The following is a 24,184-nucleotide window of genomic DNA, read 5'->3' as shown; positions in this document are numbered from 1 at the left end:
GGGCCTTGTTTGGGGAGGCCATTAGTGGAGCAAAGAATCAGGGTAATATTTTTCTCAAACATCTTTATCATTGGTTTTGATTTTATGTTTAAATCAACTAATTGTTTCTCTGGCAGGCCTCATGGTTGATAGAAAGACTATCATATGAACCTCAGATGGTAAATGAAATTGAAAGAATGACTCTAGCATTTATCCAAAGGCATGATCCAAAGGATGAAAAGGGACAGGAGTCTCCATGAACAGGGCAAGAGACAAGCAGGCCATGTGTGACCAGGTGGTGGTACCGGAAGTGTCTAATTTCCTGATAGGATTATAACATGTGAAGTTTGTCAAGCACAAGAGTCCCACTTACAGATCTTGCATTACAGGTTTTCAAAGACTGTGCAGCAAGCACACCAGCCATATAATTCACCTAAGTTAATTGTTAAACTTCCAGAGTATCATGTGCTTTGGTGGTTTTCAGCCTGGGATCTATCTTTCTGCTGCATCTATTGAGGAGCCCTCCAGAGAGTGGGCCACAGCACTGAGCCTTAGGAGGTGACATTTGCCATCTTTAGGTCTCAGAATCACCTTGGGATTTTACCTCATAGTCCTGTGAAGGACAGGTCACCTGAAAATGATATTCTGAGACACAAGAATAAGATGGGCTATAAAGAAAATGTCCCTCTTGCTCAAGGGATAAACTCAATTTAAAGGGGTGAAAGAACACTGTTGCAGAGTGATATTTTAATAGATGATCCTCCCCCAATGCCGGCTGCTCCTGTTGCCTCTGCTTCTATCTGCAACCCCATTAAAAGAAGTTTCACCAAAGATCAAGAAAAAAAAAAAAGTCTTTTGATTTTCAAAAGGCAAGACCCTGAGGGCACTTGGCATAGAAACTGTATGATGATTTGGAGCAGGGCTTCTAGCCCTGGTTGGACATAAGGTTTTCCAGATGTGCTATTAGGGCAGTAAGGATAGGGCTGGGTCCAGGGAAGCAAAGAGAGCAGGTAAATGCTGGTGGGGAGAGGAGAAGAAGAGGGAAGAGAAGGTAGAGGGACAGGGGAAGCAGAGGGCATTGTTAGATGCCCCTGGCCCCTCTCTTCTTTGAGAAAGAGATTCCAGACCCAGATCCCCAGAAGGGAAAGACCTGGATGACAGAAAACCCAGATGGCTTGAGGTTCCCATCACTTCCCAAGTAGACCCCAAGAAGACTGTAAAACCCCAGAACAGAAATGAATAAGTGGTCTGTAGAGGACAGATGGTCTGAGCTGGCCCCAAGGGATTGAGCACATCTGAACAGTGTGCAAGTGTTAGGATGAATCCTCTGTGCTCTGCATAGTAATAAAGGACCCAGAGCTTCCTAGCATCCCTGTGGCTAGAAAGCAGTGCAGTCAATCCTCCTGTGTCAGTGGCTGAGAGAGAGTGCTGTACCTAAAGTCTCAGACTGGGCAACAGCTCAATAGCAAGACTCATAGGAACCAGACATCTCAGGTATGCTAGTGCAGAGCCAGCATCACACAGAGCTGGGCCTGCCTACCCCCATTCCCCTGCTCCAATGCAGCCCCCTGGAACAGGGGTTGAGGAAGCAGCATTGAGTAAAGTTATGGTTCTGACACTGGATCTAGGCCCCCAATAGAAAAGTCATCATGGAAAAATAAAGTTATATCTCTTGTGCAATTGTCTGTATGGATGGAGATGTGAAATCAAAGGTGATATCATGCAATCAATCAATAAATTAAAACACATCAGGCACACCTGACACAACCACACAGCCCCTCATCTTTGGAATCTGGAATTTTGTGAATCTCAGCATAAATCTTGACCATTTTTATGTTAGCTAGATTAAGCAAAGCCTTTCAGGTTCCTGGGTGTAGCTCACCCAGCTCTGCTTATTTGCTGCTGGCAGTGTGGCTGTCACTGTCCTAGGAGCTGTCACTGTTTTCAACCACTGAGCCCTTGAAACAACATCTGAAATTAGGTATCATTCCATTTGATTGATTAGTAATTGTGCGCTCAACAAAATGAAATTGGAGGGACGGACATCTCCTTTGTGAAGTTTGGTGGATAATGCTGGGTATAATTCCTTCTTCCCCCAACAGCATCTCCCTTTTCCTTGTCCATTCCTTGACCTTTCTGCACCTTTACTCAAACTGCTCCTACTACTCATACTGCACCTCTTCCCTGTCTTTTGACATCTTCCATTTTCCAAGGCACAATTCAAGTTTCATCTGTTCCCAGACACTTCTTCATTATTATTATTTTATCCACCTTTCTGGGGGTGGGGGGTTGTTGTTTGTTCGTTTTAGCACTTCACACATGCTGGCCTGTTATGAAAATCAACTTTGCATGGAGGGTTTGTGTCAGCTCTGGGTTGTGAACCACCATGAATTTGGTATCCTAGCCTGGCAGATATTTTGGTAATTGGAACATAAAAAAGCATTAATGCATATTTGTCAAACTAAATTGAATTTAAAATTATAAAACACAAAGGTAGTGAAGCATGAGACAGATGCTTAAAAGAATTTTTAACTGATCACGTCTTTGATTCCCTTATTGCTTTTCTTCTTTTTCCCCTAGTTATTTAAAAAAATTTTCAAGCATATAAAACAAGTTAAAGAATTGTTCAGTGGAAACTCCTACAATAATCACCTAGCTTCTGTAATATGTATTCTGTGGTGTTTATCTGACTATATCTCTCCATCTATCTATCTCTCTAACCCACCCATCTTTCTCTGACTTTTAAATATATTTAATGTTTGATAAACCTTTGGAATCAGATCTGGGATTTATTCCTGCATTCAGCCTGTACTTACTGTGTGACCTTGGCTGTGTGTTTAACCTTTGTCTATTTTCCTGTCTGCAAAATAGGGATGGACAATAATGCCTACTTCATAGAGTGGGGTGGAGAGTCAATGAGATAAGGCATGTAAAAGGCCAGGCACAGTGTGTGTTAGCACAGTGTAGCAAGAGGAAAAGCAGAAGTGTTTCAAGTCATTGGCACTCATCTGCAATGATAAATGCTTCTGATCTTCTTGCTTCCAGTCTCTGTTTTAGGTCCAGAAGGAAAAGAAATTGACAGGAGATAATCAATTTTAGCTCTTCTTGGTTGTGAGTGAGAGGTCCCTGGACCTACTAGGTGAGCAACAGGTCATCTGGACATTGGTATGGAAACTGCATTCAGAATTCCCTGGTATAATTCAAAAGAGCCAATAGTAGAATCACCCATCATCTACTTTTACTGGGACAAGGAGGGGAATCTTATGTTTACCTAAAATTCAGGAAAAAAAATTGCTAAAAGTGAAGATAACTAGGAGAAAATGTCAGAGAGTTCTGTAGTCATAAAAGTCAATCCCTGAGCTCTTTTATGTAGGGGTTTGCAAATTTTCTGAGTTTGAGTTTTCATGAGTACAACCTTTTGCTCTAAGTCTGTAGAATATCCCATTCCTGGAAACCATTTTTTAATTATGCTTCAGCTCATCTTGCCCCTGAAATTGATCTGTAAACTGGTGGTTGGATAATGCAGATTACCTTCTCTGTGGCCTCAGACCAAGCACCCTTTGGGACATTGGATGAGTGGGAAAAAGGAAATCCCATCCTTGTTTTCTGCCTCACTTTCACATATCTACCCCTTGCATAGTCATCACAATGTCCTTCACTTAGTTAATCATGTTCAGTACAGGATGGTGTGAACACAGTGGTTGAACAAAATTGTCATCAGTTCCTGTGTATAATTTTCTGTGGTACACTTAGAGTTGGGCCTTTTCATTACAAATTTGCATTAGTGTATGCCTACTGAGTTTTCCCTTGATGAAACAGAAAATTCCTGATGTCATTTGATGGTTTGCAACTTAGATGACATGTCACATTAATCTGTGGAACTCTGAACAACACAAGTGCCTACTCCTCTCATACCCGACCCTGCAACTGGATAGTCATTGTCAGTGGATCTTAGGGTAGCACACTGGAATCCACATTTTTAAAAGTCTGTACAAATTATTTTACTTCACAGCGAGAGTTAAGAACTACCTCTTAGGTTGCCTCCTTAGCGCAGTAGGCGGCGCGTCAGTCTCATAATATGAAGAACTACCTCTTGACTGTAAATCTGTACAGTTCTTCTTAATAAAGTGAATGAGAGGTGTAGTATGTCTTTTAAGATGCAAAATCTTGATTGACCTTTTATATTTTGCTTTGCTTTCAATAAGTTGATGGCCATAAAATGGAAAAGCAGCTGAACTGAAATGACTAGGAATTTTTACAAAGTAGAGTAAGTTGTGTGTAGAATGGAGAAAAGGACAGTCAAGTAGAATACTTGGGAAGACTCAGGTAAAGTAAAGAGGAGCCAGGAGAGACTGTCATAGCCAACTGAGAAAGCAGTGCTGGCATTATTGGATAAAGGGTATAGCCTAGGACACAATGGCAGATACACAAAAGAACTTGCCATATTTTCTAACACATCCATTTTATAGATGACATTTTAACATTCCAGTTATCTGTTGGCCTGGTGCCATTGGGACATAATTGTCATTGCTTACACAGAGCAACTTTTGTTATTATGGTGGCATTACTGGATAACTCCAACTACTCAAAGTTTCAGTGGACAAAGAATTTATGGGTAAAAGAAAAATCCTAATTGTTTGAGAATCTACTGTTGTCATCTGCTGGTTAGATTAAAAAAGAAAAGAAAGTAACACCATCAAAGCTTATTGATTGTTAGTTTCTTAGAAGAAAATTCTGGAGGTAATAGTGGAATCCTTTTGAAAAAAATGCAGAGTTCTTAAAGTACTTGATGACACAAATTCCAATATCATATGAAAAATGAGAACAAATATGCCAATTCTGAAATGAAAAGTGACTCAGAAGAGTTGAACTCTAGATGTGAAGAAGTTTGGGGTACAATATAATTGGAAGCATTTTTTTTTCTCTTAGGGGTATATTGCTTGGTACTTTCACTAGAGCTCTCACTGTTGTAATAGTCTCAGTCTTCTCAAGTGCAGACCAATGAGGTCTTCAGTTCAGGGTAATATGGCATTTGTATTGTTTTTGCAAAGGAGAATATTGAAGATTTTCAACTCCAAATAGAACCCCATTATTGGTAAATGATTGCCAATTAAAATTGATAAATATATGCAAAACTATTGAGAGGGCCCAATGAATCACAGATTTGTGTGTATATAACTTCCATGAAGCCTAGCTTCTGAGACCTGAAAAACAGAGAGAAAAATCATTATATAATTAAGAAGGAATCATTTCTATTTTTGAAGACCTATGTAGGAAATGAACATGAACTGATGGGTAAGCTTTCAAAAGACTTTCACAAGGTCCATCCTGGGGACAATTAGAATAACAACAAAAAAGAATCACCATTGAAGTGGAAATGGATGGCAAGGGAGAAAGACAATGAGACAATTTGAAGTTTTGGCTTAAGCACTCCAAATGGCTCTTTGGCATTATAACATCTAGGTGGTCAGCTTTTGTCATTCTCCTGTTCTTGGGCAAGAGTTCTTCTGAGAAGTAGTCATTTTATCAAGACCCAGATGCCTTAGAGTATACCGCAAGAACCACAATCCATGTGTTAGTAAGATTTTTGTCAATATGACCAAAATACCTGACAAAAACAACTTAAAGGAAGAAAAATCTATTTTGGCTCATTGTTTCAGAGATTCAGTCCATAGATGACCAACTCCACTGTTCAAGGCTGGAGGTGAGACAGAAGATCGTGGTGTAAGGGCATGGAGGAGGAAAGCTATTCAGATCATGGTGGCCAGGAAACAGAGAGAGAGAGAAGGAGGACAATATGTAATCCAAAATGCCACACACTTCCAGTGACCTGCTTCTTTCAGCTATGTCCCATCTGCTTACAATCATCACCCAGTGTAGTCGTCCTTCAAATGGTTAATTCATGAAAGGAATTAATACATTGATGAGGTTATAGCTGTCATGATCTAATGATTTCAACTCTGAACATTCCTGCGTTAATACAGGAGCTTTTGAGGGAATCCTCATATCCAAACTATAGCGATCTACAAGTACCATGCGTCTTCTACATGCTACTTTTGAATATGTCAAAAAAAAAAAAAAAAAGCTCTCAAAGTGACCTCAGGTTGCTCTTCTCCAAACCAAACATCCCATTCTTCAAAGATTCATAATCTAGGGCTGGGGATGTGGCTCAAGTGGTAGCGCACTCCCCTGGCATGTGTGCAGCCCAGGTTCGATCCTCAGCACCACATACAAAGATGTGTGTCTGCGGAAAACTAAAAAATAAATAAAATTCTCTCTCTCTCTCTAAAAAAAAAAAAATTCATAATATATTTCCTGGAGGCTCTTCCTATCCTTGAGTCTCTCTTCTAAATATCCTCCAGTCTCTATTCGTCTCTATTCTTTATAACTAGCGAATACAATTCTTATTAGACTTCTGATTAAAATAACACCATACGTGGTCAACCTACTTGGAATTGGATCGAGTGCAATATCTGAGGAGTGTCTGAAGAGCAACTACTAGAGCAGAGGTCTTACTGCCCGACTCTACTTTATACAAGCACAGCCAAATAAATGTGTCATGACTTGGTCCACATACACATGGTTGCCTCATGTTAGGCTTGTGGTGATTGCTGTCCTCAAATCTTCTTCACACTGAGGACACAAATCCACATCTTCCCCGTGGAGTACTTGAGCTGGTTGTTCTTTGGCATCTATTCCTACTAAATTTCATGATGTTGGGATTCAAGCCATTGTCATCGGTCCAGAACTTCGTTATCCAAAATGCTGACACTCCTTTCAGTTTTGGTTATCAAAAGAGAGAACCTTGCTTTTCTGTATCACCATCAAAATTATTGATTTAGAATATTACATGGAATCATCTTGTAGTTCTTTGCCTCTTTCCAGTTTTTCACATCATAAAGGTCATTTAATATCACAGATTCAATTTCAGGATCATCCAGGCCTCACATTTCTGGCTTTTGCCTGAAAATATTTTGGAATATTTAGCAAATGCCTTTTGAAACTTCAGCTGTCAAATATAGAAAGCCTTTTCCTAATTTATGCATCTAGATCCTAATAAATAGATTAGAAGAGAAAATACATTAAAAATAGAGTTAAGTCTAATATGACTTCAATAATTCACTATTTTTTTTGGTGTGTTTTTTGATGTTGTTATTGTTTTTTGCCTCAATAGGGCCTTTGCAATGTCTGGCTCATGGAATATGAGAGTGCCCAATTAATATTTTTTTTGATCCAAGCACAATTTTTCATTGAAAAACAAGCAGATCCTACTCCTGGCTCTTGCTAGGGAAAGAGAACCTATTTCTTTACACCTATCAAGGACATCTGCTTTGGGAAGCCCCACACACAGCTTAGGTCCACATCAGAGTATGAATTGACTATTTGCTAATCATGTAAATATTATTGCTGAAATAAAAACATGATTGAGGCTGGAAGTATGAACCAAATGCAGAAAGTGCCAGCTCTTTAATGTAAGCAATTAATTAGGCATCATCTTTAAATCTGGTGATAGGTCCCAGGGTGTTAATCAAATCAAATATTACCAGCTGCTGGGAGAACAGGCTCTTTCAGGAAGCATTTCCTACATGGAAGGGGAGAGGAATGTGGCACTGAAATGGATTTTCTGAGGTTCCAGGCTAAAGACACCTATGGAGGAATTATGAGAAAATGTTGCATAGGCACATCCATGCCGGATTAGACAAACTGTGCTGAGTAGCTGAAGTTATGGAAAAACCTAAATTTGGAAGCCAGACAGAGCCAATGCCAAATTCTCCTTTTCCTAGCCTTGGAAAAATCACGTGATTTGTGTGAGCCTTATTTTCTTCAGCTTTAAAATAGGGATGACAACACCAACTGATAGGTTTTTACAAGGATGAGAGTCCACATGGGCAGCACCCAGCACCATGCTCACCATGTGCATGACAGTGGATAGGTAGTGATGTGGTAGTAGTAAGTGGGTAGTTGGGTTCTGGTGTCCACCCTGCGACTATTGACTTTGATCTTGGACATACCCTTGAGCTTGGCTTCCCCATCTCTGAAAAGGCAGAAGTGGGGTAGAGGATGCATCAGAGCTAATGGCCTGCCATTCTTTGGCAGGGATCAGAATTAGGGATGTTTTGTGATAAGGGCATTGAGACAAGGCAGAAGTCCACTGACATGAGGGAGGGACCATCAGCAACATTCCACAGAGAGTTCATTTTCTCCACTCCAAACTTCTCTTCCACACAGCAGCCTGGAGACCACCTGAAGGGAGCGTCATCGTTTGTCCTCACCACCACACCTACCTGGCTGTCACCACGGGCCAGGCCCAACAAGAAGCATCTTTGTTCAAAACAGAGAGACATTTACCACTGCAACCAGGGCATCTTAAAGGAAAAAGTAAGTTTGTGATGTTGGGGAGGAAGGCCTGTCTTGAACTATTAGGCTATTTAAAATAATATTTTTTTCTTTTTCTTCTAATTGCAAATTAATACATGACTAATGCAGAAAGTTATGAACACACTAGTTTAAAGACCACCATCATTAACATTCTATGCATGTTCTTTCAGTCATTTACATATAAACTAAAAATGACCTCACACCATTGTCCTGATAGTAACTTATGAGTATTCTCTCTCCACATACCCATTTCATTTATGCTGTTTAAGTTTGCTGATTTCCATTAATAGTAATTCCTTAGTTATTTAGCAAAGGTGTCTGAAATGAGATGATTGCCCCTAAGCCATACGCAAAGTACATTAGGGAATGAGAAGAAAATTTTAGAGTTTATGTTAATGCTTTTACTTTTTTTTTTGGTATGGGGGATTGAACTTAAAGGCACTGGCCACTGAGCCACATCCCCAGCCCTATTTTGTATTTTATTTAGAGACAGGGTCTCGTTAGTTGCTTAGTGCCTTGCTTTTGCTGAGACTGGCTTTGAACTCGCGATCCTCCTGCCCTGAGCCCCCCAAGATGCTGGGATTTCAGGCATGTAGCACTGTGCCCAGCTATACCTTTACTTCTTATCAAGAGTGTGTGTGTGTGTGTGTGTGTGTGTGTGTGTGTGTGTGTGTGTGTCATAATATGGAAAAATAAGTCTGGAGGTAGAGAGTCCTGAAGTGGAACAGTGATTCCAGGAATTGAAGCTATTTCCAACTCTGTTCTTCTGCCCTCATGGGCAGGCACCAGCCTCAAGTCTGTAATATGGCTGCTGCAAATATATATATATATTACACTCATATTTCAAACAGGAATAATGGGAGTAGGTTCAAGACAATTGTTTTCATCTACCAAGGCTTTGCTTTTTATTCAAGAAGATGTCTTCCTTTCCATTGGTTAAGTCAAAGGAAGCTGAGAAATTGAAAATTTTAGGTTTCATCTTCTTTGGCAATGGAAGTCAAGGGCATGGGTAACTGTGAACCACTTGGGGGTAGGTAATCCATAGGGTTTGCCAAAGTCTTTTCCCTGGAAAAGTGCATGCACTTGTACAAGTGGACTCACACACAAACCCAAGTTGTTATGAAATTTCAGGGGATTGTCAGCTAAATATGTGTGGGGGGAGGTACCCATTCCAAAGGGCCAAATTGAGAATCACCACTTGAATGGATGTTGTGTTCAGCCCCAGTCAAGAAGTGGGAGAGGAGCAACAGGAAATGGAGAAAGAAGAAAAAGTGGGAAAAATGTGAATGGCAGTGCCAGATAGAACAGAGTGGCCATGAAAGTTATAAATAGCAGATATTATAATAACAGTAAAAAATTAATACAACAGCAAAGAGAAAAAGAGGTTAAAGAAATTGTACAATGGGGAAGAGGGAAAAATCATTTATGTATTTGAAGCTTAAGGAAGTATATCCTGCAGACAGACTAGAATTGAGCTCACCAAGTGAGTTGAGGCTGGCAGTGCAGTGGGTGGGGAACTAAGCCACTGCCAGCCTCAACTCACTTGGTGAGCTCAATTCTAGTCTGTAGAGTCATTGGTTTTTGCTTCTATAGAGTCATTGGTTTTTCATCATAAATTCAAGAGGGTTCTCCAGAAGGTTTGGAAACTTGAAGATTTGAAGTCTGATAGAGAGAATAGTCAAGCAATAAGCTCCATTCCATAAAATTCTGCCAAGTGATATTTAATTAGGCATTATAAATAATTTCTAGTGAAGTTTATTGTGGAAACTTACAGTTCCCTACAGATTTGTAGGAAGTGATCAAGATATTTGGGGTTATATGATTTGCCAAAGCCATACACACATGCAGCAAAATAATTAGCACCATCATCCCCCAAATATCCTACAGAACCTATGACAAATTTCCCCCAGGTGGAAAAATCACAGGTCCCTCAGCATCTTTGGCCTATTAGTAATTGAAGACAAAGGTTTTTAAGAGCAACAAAGGTAAATTTGAATCATGTGTGTTTTATCCCTAGGGAAATTGATGATGGTATAAAAGAAGGTCATTATATTGGAAAAGAAGTATAAAAAAAGTGGAAATCATGAAGCTGCAAAAGAACTCAGCGGAAATAAAGAGAAAAAAATCCCTGATTTCCGAGCACATTTTATATCCTGAACCATTTTATAGAAATGAAGGAACTAATTTATTTTTATAACACATTCCAAGTGTCACACAGAAAGTTTTTATGCTTCCAAGTACTCAGCGAGGTAAGAAGTTAAAGAGTTTATAATTTTTACCTATGTCTAACCCAGAGTGAAACCAAAGTGAAAGTTTGTAAATGTTGAATAAAGAGGACCAGTGGATTTAAAACTTGGGTTTTAGGGACAGAATACCCAGGATGGGATCTTAGCTCCATCAACTCATCAATTGTATGATCTGGGGACATGTTTAAGTTACTTTGCTTCTCTGTCCCATTTCTTCATGCATACAATAGAAATACTTGCTTCATAGAATTGTTTGGATGACTAAATGGTTAATCCATGTAAAACTGTCTGCAGAAAAATGGCATGATAAACATTCTGATTGTTACAGAAACACATGGATAGATGTGTTAGTAAGTTTTCCATCACTGAAAAAATACCTGAGAGAGTCAACCTAAAGGAGGGAAAGGTTATTGTAGCTCACAGTTGCAGAGGTTTCAGTCAATGGTTGGTTGGCTCCACTACATTTGGGTCTGTGATGAGGCAGAACACCAGGATAGGGAGCATACGGAGGACAAAGCTTCTCACTCATAGTAGCCAGGAAGAAAGGAGGAAACAGGAATCCCAATATCACCTTCTAGGACATGCCCCCAATGACCTAACTTCCTTCCACTAGGCCCCACCTCTTAAAGGTTCCATTACCTCCCAATAGTGCCTTAGGCTGTTGACCGAGACTTTAACACATGGACATTTGGGGGACATTCAAAATTCAAACTATACACTATATCAATGGATAAGCAACAGTTGTTTTGTTTCTGATTAGTTCTACATATTTTCTTCTTAATTTCCACTTCAGTATTATGAGCTGGGAACCATTTTAAAAGGTAAGTCACTCTGAAAAACAGCACTAATTCCTGATGAGGTATTTGCCAATATATATATATATATATATATATATATATTTGCAAGCATCAAACTGATGCAGTCTTTAAGACTGGTTATCATATAGTGTGAGACATCTGGATTTGAATCCTCACTTACTGACTCTAAGACCTTGGAAAGGCTGCCTAATTTCTTGGGGCCCCAGTGGCCTTATCTATAAAATGGGGACTCTGTGTTTTACTATTAACCAAGCATTTTCCAGAACAGAAATGAAGCTAAGAGGTGATATGAAACAGTTTTTCTCTATCTTGTAAATAATATACTAAGGTTTCAGACATAACATTCAAGATTAATTTTTGAAACATACTTATGCCAGGAGTTTGTTTGTTTGTTTATTTCATAGTCAGACATTAAAGCACTGTGAGAGTCTATTCAGATTGAGCTGGTAAACACACAGCCTACCTAGACCCTTCACCAGGGCTGTTGCAGACATTACTAATCCATCAAAATATTTAACTACCAAGATCCTACTCGGCCTCCAAAGTTTTCTCCACACAATATTTCAGGCAACTGTTTCCAATTTAGTTGATGTTTTGTGAATTAAAACTTATTTTTTATCTGTATTCCAATAACATATCTTCAGAAGTGACATCTTTCCTGGAGGATGAAGAATTTCTAAGTTTTCAAGCAAACCTTCTACTGAACTTCCAAACTCATCAATGATGACAGATAAGCCTCCCCCATATCCTTGAATAAGCGAGGTGAATTATATAAAAATGAGAGAAAAGGTTGACTGGCAGTACCCATGATCTATTGTTTGTGTCGTTTTGGAATATGCTGCTAAGAGAAATGACACTGATAGCTATAATTTTTAAAAAAGAGATTTGCTAGAGTCTGAGGAAGTCATTTGGGACGTGGCTTCTTTAACTGGTGACTCAGTAATTTTCTGCAAAGACAGGCATCTTAACTCTGTCTAGTGCATCTTATAGTTGACTGTCTTTCTTTGTGTCTTAGGAGAAATATACAAATAAATAAATGTGAAGATGGTTCTTAGATGTTGATTGGTTTATGTACATTGAACTCAAGGTTCTTTAGCATCTTATAATCAAGCATTGTTACTTCTCATGTGACCCTATTCTTCAGAGAAACAGTCATAGTCATTATGTACTATTTAAGAAGACAAGAAAATGTATACTTACTTTAGAAAAAGTAACATCTCCTAAACATCAATAAAAAGAGATAGATATGACAATGGAAAATGGGCAAAAGATAAGAATTAAACCTCAGAGAAGAGGAAATTCAAGAAATTAGCAAGAATATGAAGAGATGTTCAAATCCAACAGAAAATGCAAAATAAATTAACAATGAGATATCATTTTACATGTACTAGACTGGCAACATTTATGAAGCTGGGTAATGCCAAGTGTTAATGAATGATCTGGGACTATGAGAACCCTTATGCACTGTTGATGGGATTATTGATTGGTACAGAAATTCTGCAGAGGACATTTGTATAATAGAAAATTAACTCTATGACTACTTTCTGAAACAGCAAGCCAAATCCATTCCCAGCTACAAAGGAATTCTCAGAATTTGTAGGTGTCCTATATAAGTCAGATGATGAGGTGTCCCAGTTTGTTTGTGACAATCATAGTATACCGCTGTTGTCCTAGTGTAATTATGAATGTCATCCATTCATTCTCAAAAATGTTCACTCTGCATATGAAGCTGGTCATTGCAGCATACTTGGGGTGGGGAAGAAGAGAGAGGAGGTTTTTGGAATGAAGAGGCAAAATGTATTGGGTTCATTCTACTCAGCAGAGTTAAGTGACCAAAAACATGGATCTTAAAATTTTACTCATAGGAAGAAAACATGGGTCTTAAAAACAGTGCTGGATGAAAAAGAAACAGACTGAGGTTTATAACAGCACTATTTGCATATAGTTAAGTCCCATTTATTTAAATCTATATATTTTATAAGAACCTTTGCCAACAAAGGACATGGTTGGAATGGTTGCCCTGGGGAGCAGAGGAATAGGAGGGGAATAAAGGGGCAGAAAGAAAGAAAATGAGAGGGTTCTTGTTGGACCAAAGAAGCTAATGAACCATTCAGAAGTGTGATTAATTCAGCCTCAGGACCTGAAATCAAAAACTGAGTTCCATCAAATTAGATGAAACTGAGACATTTTTCAAAAAGCATTGAAGAAAATTAAACTATAGCTTTCTTGGGAAATTTGCATTTATTTATTTATTTACTCTCTTTGAGGTTCTATAAAGCATGCAAGGCAGCTTAAATAAGTATCTTAAGTAGAACCAAATAAATATATGATATTTGAATAAGGAAGCAGAAATGAATGTATATAGAACTAAGAAAGTTAAGGCAAAGCCACTGTGAAGTTATCAGCTGAAATTCACACCAGAAGGATCTATGCACTTGCTGGAGATGGGGCGTGGAAGTGGCATTAAATTGGTGAGTGGGTAATGCAAAGAAGGAAATGCTCTCACCTATACAGTCCACATAGTCTGGAGAAAGATCTACCACAAACCATTCCAAGTTCTAAAAAGCAGCACACATTTCCCATTCCGAAATCAGAGAGAAATCTGTCCCTTGGGCTCTTATAAGGAGGGCACTGTGTAATGGAATAGCGACCTAGAAAACTAATTTCTACAGAAACACTCATTGCAAAGCCATGTTTAAAACCGAAGTGTTAATTTACTCTAACAGGGTTTGGGATCCTTGGAGTTTCACAGTACAACCAGGTTTCAGTTTCAGATCAGTCTGGGAAATGTTCCTAGGTGTGCAATAAACTTGTGGCTCACAAGGTATTTATTCTACTGGGTTATGAATCCCAGGACCAGAAATTCCTGGTCATTAGAGCTATAGCCAATGAAATAAAAAAGCAAAGTATTCTCTGAACTATGTTCCTCAATCTCTTCCTGAAACAATTTCAGTAGCAATTAAATTTTATTGACTAAAACCCAAACAGTAATTGTAGAGATTACAAAAGGTAAATCTACTACATGGAAAGAGGCATCACCCTAAAAGTGAAACCAGCAATAATAATAGGAGAGTTTAGTGGCAATCATCTGCAGAAGGGATCCACCCTGAGAAATGATCTCCAAATGGACGTGTGTGTGTGTGTGTGTGTGTGTGTGTGTGTGAGAGAGAGAGAGAGACAGAGAGAGAGAGAGAGAGAGAGAGAGAGAGATATGATACGGGAGAATAACTGGGATTCTGGTTCATTCTGGTTTTGCAGGCAGGGCTGTTCAAGTTCTTTTGAAGCCTGGTTTAAATAACCCCTGCGCACCATTCAATTATATTTGATTTTGTATTCACCAAGCATCCTCTGCTTAGTAATTCAGTTTCCAAGAGCCAGAGGAAGGGAAGTGTGGTAGATTGATGTCAAAGTGGCTATAATTATTCTTCATCCCTGTATCCAAACCCCATAAGAGGTGACTTTATAACTCATGCGTTCCATGGGTGGAGACTATGTCTTTACCCCTTGAACCCGTGTTGGCTTTATGATTTGTTTTGGCCAAGGGGATGAGAAGGAAGTGAGAGTGTGCCAGGGAGAAGACTTGAAAGCTTGTAAGAGGCTTGAAAGCTGCTCTCTCTCTCTCTATCCTCTGAATCTTGCAGCCCCATGGGAACACATTCATTCCAACTGAATGAATGATGATCAGCAAGGCCATTTACCCTGTCTGCTGTGGCTGATTGTCAGAAAACACCAGACACAAAGGTGAGGTCTCTTCAGATCAGCTAGCCTACAGTACAACCACAGGAACCTGAGTAAGCCCAGGAGACATCAGCTGGACTGTATCCACATCAGCAGAACTTCTCTGCTGACCTCTGATATGTGAGCAAAATCAACTGCTTACTTGTTTTAAGTCTCTGAGTTCTGGCATGGTTGTTATGCAGCAATAGCTAATTGACATAGGAGAGTATTCTAATGTGAATCTTATGATCAATAAAAAAAATTGGGCCACCATTATAAATAAACATACAAGCAAAGTTGTTATTCTTAAATAACAACAACAAAACCCCTTGGCATTCTAGTTTGTGTTTTAAGATCTTTTAAGCCAGTTAGTGTGGAAGTTCCTGTGAACTTGAGTAGCTCTGAATAAGTGGACCAATCTGAATTTATGGATTTGCAAGTTGGAGATTTGCAATCCTAGACCAGCAACTTTAAAAACACTCCCACCTGGGATTCCAGCTTAGGTGGGAGGGGAAGAATATAGGGCTCTCAAAAACTAGAAGGGAGGAGTTCAAAAGCTTCCAACACAAAGAAATGATAAATGTTTGAGGTGATGGAGATGCTGATTATCACGATTGGATCCTTACACGTTGTGTATGTGTATTGAATTATCGAATGGTAACCCATAAATTTATATAATGATATGAGTCAACTAAACATTAAAAATTTTTAAACCTTGAAATTTAGGCCCCAGTTTGTGCGACAGAACATTGTTTTATCTTAAAGTGTCTTTAATTACCCTGGAATTACTTTGCACCTGCGACTGGGACTGCTCCAGAGGGTCCCCTCTCAGAGCTGTGTTTTCCACTCTGTTGGTCTGCGTCTCATCACCTCTCCTCAGGGCAACGACAGGGAGTTGTGCACAAAAGTACCTGTCACAAGAGAAGCTGGGAAATACCAACTCTTAATTGGATTCTACTGTGGTTTCTGTGACCAGTTCTGACCTCCTGGCATTTTCATTTTTTGAGTTTTGTCATCATTTTTCTTATGAGGAGTTCGGCAGGGCCTGGCCCCGCTGTCCTGTGAGTCGCCAGTGTCTGTTAGGCTGTGGTGGAGTCTCATTATTGCCACCACTGCTGGGCGGCCAGATCTTTTGAAAGCAGGAACCGGAAGCCTCAGGGATTCACTAATGACACCTGAGGACATGCAACAGGACCCACTGTCTGGGGCATGCTGGGGGAGATGCGCAAGGAATGAAAGATGGCCTTCTTCTCATGAATGCTAACAGAGTAGTGCCAGAGTTCTTAGGATATCCAAACAAGTAAACAAACAGGATTTAGGATCCAGCTTAGAAAATAGCTAGGAACTTTGGGAATATTTTTGTGAAATTAAAATGTTTCCCATGATGTTTCTCCTGTTAAGAAATTGAAGAGAGCATTGTGGTAGAGAGAGTCCTGGAGTAGGAATAGAGGACCAGGGATTGGAGGCTCACCTGGGTAACATCCTGGCTGTGTCTTGCTAGATTTATGCCCTCTGGCAAATTACAAAGCTTTTCTGAGACTTGGTAAAGTGAGAATGGTATTATGTAATTTAAATGTGTATAATTCCTAGCATGGAACCTGGACACGTGTGTACTTGGTAAATGTTAGCACTTAGATTCCTGCACAGACAGACAGACAGACACACACACACACACACACTTTTTTTTTAAAACCATTTCTGGCTTTTGGTTTTCTTGTTGCTATTTGTTTGATTGCTTGCTTGTATCTGCATTATATTTTATTCTGTAAAATTAAGGATGGGCTTTTGGAAAGCAAGATGATGTTTACATAAAAATCTTAGGTTAAAAATCTATACTTTCTACCTAATAATCTCACTTATGTAACTATGCACTGAACTGTGCACTGAACTGTCCAAAGAAGAAGTAACAAAGCTATGGTCATAGCAAGAGCCATTTTCCCTTCAAAAAATATCCTGATTAATTTCTATTTTTCTAATTAAAAGATATTTTCTTTACCCTTTAAAATCATTTTTGCTACTTGCTACTATTCTTTATTAGTGGTTCTATATGTTAGGAAATTCTCATCATTTCCCCTAAGTCATTAAAAAAGAGAGCACTGTGAATTCCCCATGGATTCAACATGGGGATGAATCTTGTATAAAGTTTGTCAAATAGGCTTATTTTTTTCTATCTAGACAGCCAATTACTAGAAGAAGCAATGCTGAATTATAACCCATCTTGTATATCCATGCATCTATCAGGATGTATTTCATGGTAAGAATTATACTGGTGCTTCATAATATTTGGTATAAAATGGTTACATCAGAGTACACCAAAATAACGGTCAAGAAAGCGTTTAGAGGAAAGGGAACTCTCACTTTGACTAGTCAATTGCTCATTCCTAGGCTGGGTTCTTCCACCACATTCTCTCACAAGAGCCCTGTGAGTCCCCCACTTTTCTGAAGAGGAAACTAAAGCCCCAGATTTCAAATGACTTGCTTGCAAACCAAGAATTTAAACAAAAAGGCTGCTATTTGACTTTAAAATCCATATCCTAGCTTCTGTTCCCAGCAGCCTTCAATGCAGTGGTTCTTACCTTTAACTATACTTTGGAATCATCTGGGAAGCTATTTAAAAAATAGCAATGCCCAACACAGTACCAAACAAGGAGAGAAAGATGGAGGACTCTCACTATCTGATTTCAAGACTTGCTGTACAAGTCGGTGATCTTGTTAGTGTTGCATTGAAAAAAACAGATACAGAGATCAGTAGGAAAGAACAGAGAGCCTAGAAGTAGACTCACACAAATAAATTCAACCTATCTTTGACAAAGGAGCAAAGGCAATTTAACATAGAAATGACAAGCTTTTCAACAAATGGCACTGGAACAATTGAAAATCCATAAGTTTTTTTTTTTTTTTTTAAATAGAACCCACACAGACCTTACACTTTAATAAATATTAGTTCAAAATGGATTATAGTCCTAAATATATTGTACAAAATTGTAAAACTGTCAGAAGTAAACAAGAAAGAAACTATGTAATCGTGGTTCAACAAGGAATTTTTAGACACATAAGCAAAAGCATGATTTTAGGAAAGAAAAAAATAGTAAGTTGGACTTCATTAAAATTAAAAACTTCTGTGACAGACACTATTAAGGAAATCAGGACAAGAGAATTTCCCAAGGCACAGACTGGGGAAAAATATTTACAAAACACATTTCTAATAAAGGACTTCTATTCAAATATATAAGGAACACTTAAACCTCAACAATAAGACAATAATCTATCAAATTTTAAAATAGACAAAATATTTTAATAGAGACACTTTGCCAAGGAAAATAGAAAGATGGAAAATTGGGAGGTGAAAAGATGTTCATCATTTGTTACTAGGGAATTGGAGATTACAACCAGATAACTCTGCATATCTTTTAAAATGACTGACATTAAAAACCAAACAAATAAACAAAAAACCCCACTGATATTAATTGCTGACAAGGATGTGGAGCAATAGGAACTCTCTTTCACTGCTGATGGGAATGTAAAATGATTCCATCACTTGGGAAGACAGTGCAGAAGCTTTTTGCAAAGCTAGACAGAGTCTTACCGTACCATCAGTGATCGAATCACTACATATTTAATGATTTGAATGCTTAAGTTACTGCTTAAAAATATATGTGCACAGAAAGACCTGCATGTGAATATTTATAGCAGCTTTCTTCATAATTGACCAAACTGAAAGCAACCAAGATACCCTTTAATAGATTAATGGATAATCAAACGTAGGTACATCCATACAATGGAATATTATTCAATGATAAAAAGAAATGAACTATCAAGCCTCAAAAAGATGTGTGAATCTTAAATGCATGCTGCCAAGTGAGAGAAGTCAGTGTGAAAAGGCTTCCTATTTTATGATTCAAATTGTATACATTTTGGAAAAGGTAAACCTATAACAATGGTAGAAAGATCAATGGTTGCCAGAGGTGGGGTAGAAGGAGGAGAAAGCTGAATAAGTGAAGCACAGGGGATTCTTTCAGACAGTGAAATTTTTCTGCATTATATTATAATTATGGTTATATAATATTATGCATTTGTCAAAACCCATAGAACTTAGTAGCACAAAGAGTGAACCTTAATGTATACAAATTTGAAAAATCATTTAAAAGATTGGGGAATCCTAGGATGAAACACAGAATTGTGATGATCTAACTGTATTACAAATATATGAAACAATCTCACTCAATTGTATGGAGGAAAAGGGGACTGACTAAGTAGCTTTGGAAGTAAATGAACCCTGTAAGTCTGAAAGCTAAAGGAACTGTAAATAAGCACTATACTCTAGTTGACAAAGTTGCTTCCCCAGGGGGTTGGTCAAATTAACAATTCTCATGCTGGTATATAGGCATACTGGATTTGAAAAATTAAGTAAATGGATGAAATGGCAGGAGCCACGTTTCTTACCGTAGTTATGTGAGGTTTCAGATAAACAAGAGAAGGAGTGTTTGTATGTGGAATCATCCATGTGGTAATGGATTAGTATTGGGTGTAATGATATGAACCCTGTTAGCTTAATATAGATACAAAATTTTACATATAGAAATATTTCTAGATAGCATATAGAAATAGTATGTTTATATACATGAGTTATACATATATATTTTCTTGGTGTATCAGTCAAGATGATCTAGAATTAGTGACAACTCTGTAGTAGCAAACACACCTCGCATAATGATTTGGTTTCCAAGGTTTTCAAAAGAAACCACGACTTGGGTAAGTAATGAATTCTAGAACTAGAGTAGGGAATACAAAAGATGAGCATAGAGTTCTAAAGTAAGGAAGTGTACAGAAAACACCCCCACCCCACCCCCGCGCGCGCGCACACACACACATACACACACACACACACACACATACACACCAATGATGTCAAAGAAAGAGAGCCAACAGGAAGAACCCCCAGTGGCCAAAGAAGGTTTGTTTTATTTTTGTTTTTGTTTTTTTTTTTGGTACTGGGGATTGAACTCAGGGGCACTTGACCACTGAGATACATCCCCAACCCTATTTTGCATTTGTATTTAGAGACAGGTCTCACTGAGTTGCTTAGTGTCTTCCTTTTGCTGAGGCTGCCTTTGAACTCAGTATCCTCCTTCCTCAGTTTCCAGAGCCACTAGGATTAGCCACTGGGATGTATCACTGTGCCCAGCTCAAAGAAGGAATATTTGCATAATAAAAGAAATTTGTACTGGATTGAAACCCGATGCATAAACTAAATTCATGTGTTCATACCACAATGAGCAAATTATTGAATAAATTTAAAATGGAGGAAAACAGGTAAATTTTCTATGCTAAATAATTTCAAATAATATACTTAGATACTCTTTTCTTAAGGACCTAGAACATAACTCCCCATTGCTCAAGTGTAAGTTGAACATGATCTCTTCCTTCCAGAGTACAGAATGGAAAGAGCAAAAAGGAGTAACTTTATGCTGGAAAAACCTGTCAGGCACTGTTCCTTAGCCAGATGATCAAGGTCAACACCAGTAGTGATGACTCAGGTTAGTACTATGTCCTCTTCCTTGGGTACAATGAATATGGTACTTTCCTTCTGTGGTCTTCTTCCCCAAAGCACATAAACCTTGTCTAATCATGAGGAAAACATTAGATAAATCTCAGTTGAGGGACATTTTATAAATGTATGGCCAGTAATTTGCAATAAGTAAATAAATAATAAAGTCTATGTCACCAAAAACAAGGAAACTCTGAGTCACTGTTACAGCTAATGGGAACCTAAGGAGACGTGATGACCAAGTATAATGAGATATCCTAGACAGATCCTGGAAAAGAAAATGGACTTTAAGGAATCTCTGAGGAGATAATGAATAAAGTATGGACTTTAGGTAACAATGTATCAGTATTGGCCCACTAAGAGTAATGAGTATATCACTCTAGTGTAAGAAGCTATTAAAAGAGGAAACTGGATATGGGGTAAATAGGAATTCTTTTGTACTATTTTTGCTATTTTTCCATAAAACTAAGATTATTCTAAAGTAAGACGCTTTCTTTTTTTTTTAGAAGCTCCCAAGGTAATTCTAATTTGTATCCAGCAATCCACTACTCTATGGGGAGGGATGATTTCTACAAACAAGCTGCTCTCTCTTCCTTCTACCTTTTTTGTTTAATTATAATAAATGTTCTGACCTTGTCCCTGGTATCGTAGCAGTGTGACTTAATGATTTTGGTCGTTTGGATGCAGAAAGTTCTTTAAATGCACAGCCAGTGATATAGAATTTAGAGAGTAATATTTCCTATTAAATTAAAAATCTTATCCAGAAGCTTAAAATACCATAAAGAGTTTAGGTAAATAGACAGTGAAGGGCAGATTATGCTAAATGTGTTGTCGGTTTAAATTTGTATGTGGTAGGAATGCCTTTATTTTCCCTCTGCTATGCTGTCTGTACTCGGAGGTGAGACAGTCCCTAAATTTTCAGTACAAAAGGTTGGGCTTTAATTAGATAGTAGAATTATTCTCTGGGGCTTGATTATGACAAATGAGATAAAAGCATTATCTAGTGGCAATGCACCTTAAAGGTTCAGGAACTGCAAATTGAACCTAGCTGTCTGTTTTTCTGGTGCAGGGAGCAGCTGGGTTTACCCAAGAGCATGTCTGGTACAGATGACAGGCTACAGTGGTCAGCAAGGAAGGAACCCTACCTCAGTACCTAGATGGACTTCAGTGAGGAGGTAGATAAGTGAAGGAGCCCTGATTCCTTGCAAACTTTGATGGCACTTGGTTTGGAAATGGTGAGACTACATTTTTATGTTTGCACTCTTTGCTTAAAACCCTAATATTCAGATATGCAAGACATTTATTTTACCTATAATTTCTCTTCTTCAAATAATTTTTAGTAATGATTTCTGTATATTATTAAAACCTGAAAGAATATTAACCACCCAGAAAACATTTTTGATTGGGTTTTATACTATGCTAGGCACTGAGGGGATCTTTAAATAGTTAAAAGTAATTCTGGCTTTTTATTCATTCTTTCATCCAAACAATATTTAGTTGAGTGCACATCATGAGCCAGGCATCTATTAGGTATTGAACATTAAAAAATATAAATAATGAAGCAAAAAATTAAGATTTAGTTTCCTTTCTTAAGTTGCCATAGCCCAAGACTGAACTAAATCAGTATTTCTGAATGTCTGGGAAATATCTGGTGATCACCACTGGGAAGGTGGGAGATATCAGGGCATCTAATGGGTAGAGTCCAGGGATGCTGCTCACTGTTCTATTATACATATTTCAGCCCCCAACAACAAATAATTATCCGATCCCAAATATCGATAGTGTAGAGGTTGAGAAACCCTGCAAACCCACTGAGTTTTCTTCCTTTAACTGAGAACATGCTTCTATGTGTGAATTAAACAAAACCACCCTAAGCCTCTTCCTGCCTTCCCTTTACCAGGTTGGGTAGGAACAGTGGAGAACAGAGTATAGGGAATAGCCCTGCCATTTAGGTGGGGTTTGGTGGTAGCAATCTTCAGAGGAAGGTCCTCAATTCTGTCATCAGGTCCCAGCAGTGGAAACAGTTACAGCCCAGACCAGGGGCATGTCCAGTTAAATCAGGCTGCCCAGAGAGAGGACCTGAGTCTTCTTTTTAATGGGAGCAGCCAAACTTCTTCAGTCAAGAGCAGGTATGCACAAATCTTTTCAAATAATTTTACTAAAATCCAGTGGCACTCTTACAATTTAGGCATAGGTTTAACAGCTAAATTGAAAGTACCCTAAAACATTGGTATTGTTTTATTTATTTGTTAAGTATTAAGTACAAATTTAAAAGAAAAAAAGTGGCCTTACAACTAACTGCCTTGTTCAACGTAGCTACTAACCACATGTGACTTCTTAAGTTTAAATTTGTTGACACTAAGTAAAATTTGAAAATGTAAACACAACTTAAAATTCATTCCTCAGTCTCACTTGTCACATGTGAAGTTCTCATTAGCCACAAGTGATTACTCACTACCCCACTGAACTTTAACAGTGTGGATGTAGAACCTATCTATTATCATGGGAAGTGTCTAGGACAACACCGTTCTTCAAGGTGCTGTTCTTAAGGGTCCTCGTTCAATTGTGCACTGTTGTTGCTGAAAAAAAAAGGAGGGGGGGGTGTTTCCTAGAAGCTGAGGCTCTGGCGCAATGCTTTGCAATATCTCATTGTCATCAGTGGTTAGAAAGGCACAGCCATATTCAACTGGAGGGACCACATCTTTTCTGATATGGAATTTCATAAACATTTATAAAATAGATATTGGTTAACATATAAGAAGAGTGAAGTTGTAGTTTTCCAGAATATGTGATAATGTAAAAATTCAACTACATAACTCTTCTAAGGCATTGCTGATCTAAATGGGTATTGTTGAATAATAATTCCATTAACATATGTCAGTAGGGAATTAAGATATGTGACCCAAATATATCTCTTTTTAGCAAACTGACTATAATATAGAACTAGTGCTCAGTGGCTCTAAACTGCAGATAAGGTGGGATGAAGGGAAGAGACTATCTGAAGCCCCTGGAGAGCATTTGTAAAATGCATACATCATCACTATGTAAAGTTCATCAGAAGGGTGTGGTTAGGTGTATGGGTAGGGCAGATATCCAAAGGAATATATTTTGAAAAATGTCCATTGTTTCTATGTAGCCAATTCAAGTAACTATAATTTAAAAGTATGGAAAGGATAATAATCATGAATTTTGCCATTGTATAAATGGAGATAATGTGACTTTAAAAAGGCCCCACCTGCCAGAAATTGTGATTCAGTTTGCCTTGGATGGGACCAACATATCCACTCTATTCTCTACTGCTGTCTTTCTTTTAAATGACTCCACTCATTGTTCCCATCAGTCCCTCCCCCTGTGTCAGTTAGGATGATTATCAGTTGGGTTTAGAACAATGGCCTTAGGCAGTTTTTTTCCAATATTGAGTGTCTCTAGCCAACGTTTGCAAGCTGTGTATCATAGTGTTCTTAGATACATTTTCTGATTGGAGCCTGAAGTGACAA

The 24,184-nt window shown here is 38.3% G+C and overlaps 1 long non-coding RNA gene across 10 annotated transcripts in view; it reads left to right on the top strand.

Moving 5' to 3' along the window:
* The window catches only part of LOC110598018 (uncharacterized), a 153,938-nt gene that overhangs the window by 66,830 nt on the left and 62,924 nt on the right, over positions 1-24,184 (top strand). For 7 of the 10 annotated variants that reach the window (XR_013438103.1, XR_013438101.1, XR_013438097.1 and 4 more), the window contains exons 2-4: positions 8,209-8,358; positions 10,376-10,607; positions 20,570-20,676. This is a non-coding gene — a long non-coding RNA (uncharacterized LOC110598018). Of the gene's footprint in view, positions 1-8,208; positions 8,359-10,375; positions 10,608-20,569; positions 20,677-21,756; positions 21,923-24,184 lie in introns of all 10 variants that reach the window. The other 3 variants (XR_013438102.1, XR_013438096.1, XR_013438099.1) reach the window with 2 other exon arrangements.

The sequence above is a fragment of the Ictidomys tridecemlineatus genome, chromosome 4 (assembly GCF_052094955.1).
Source record: "Ictidomys tridecemlineatus isolate mIctTri1 chromosome 4, mIctTri1.hap1, whole genome shotgun sequence".
Taxonomy (NCBI): Eukaryota; Metazoa; Chordata; class Mammalia; order Rodentia; family Sciuridae; genus Ictidomys; species Ictidomys tridecemlineatus.
This window is presented reverse-complemented; position numbering and strand designations above follow the sequence as displayed.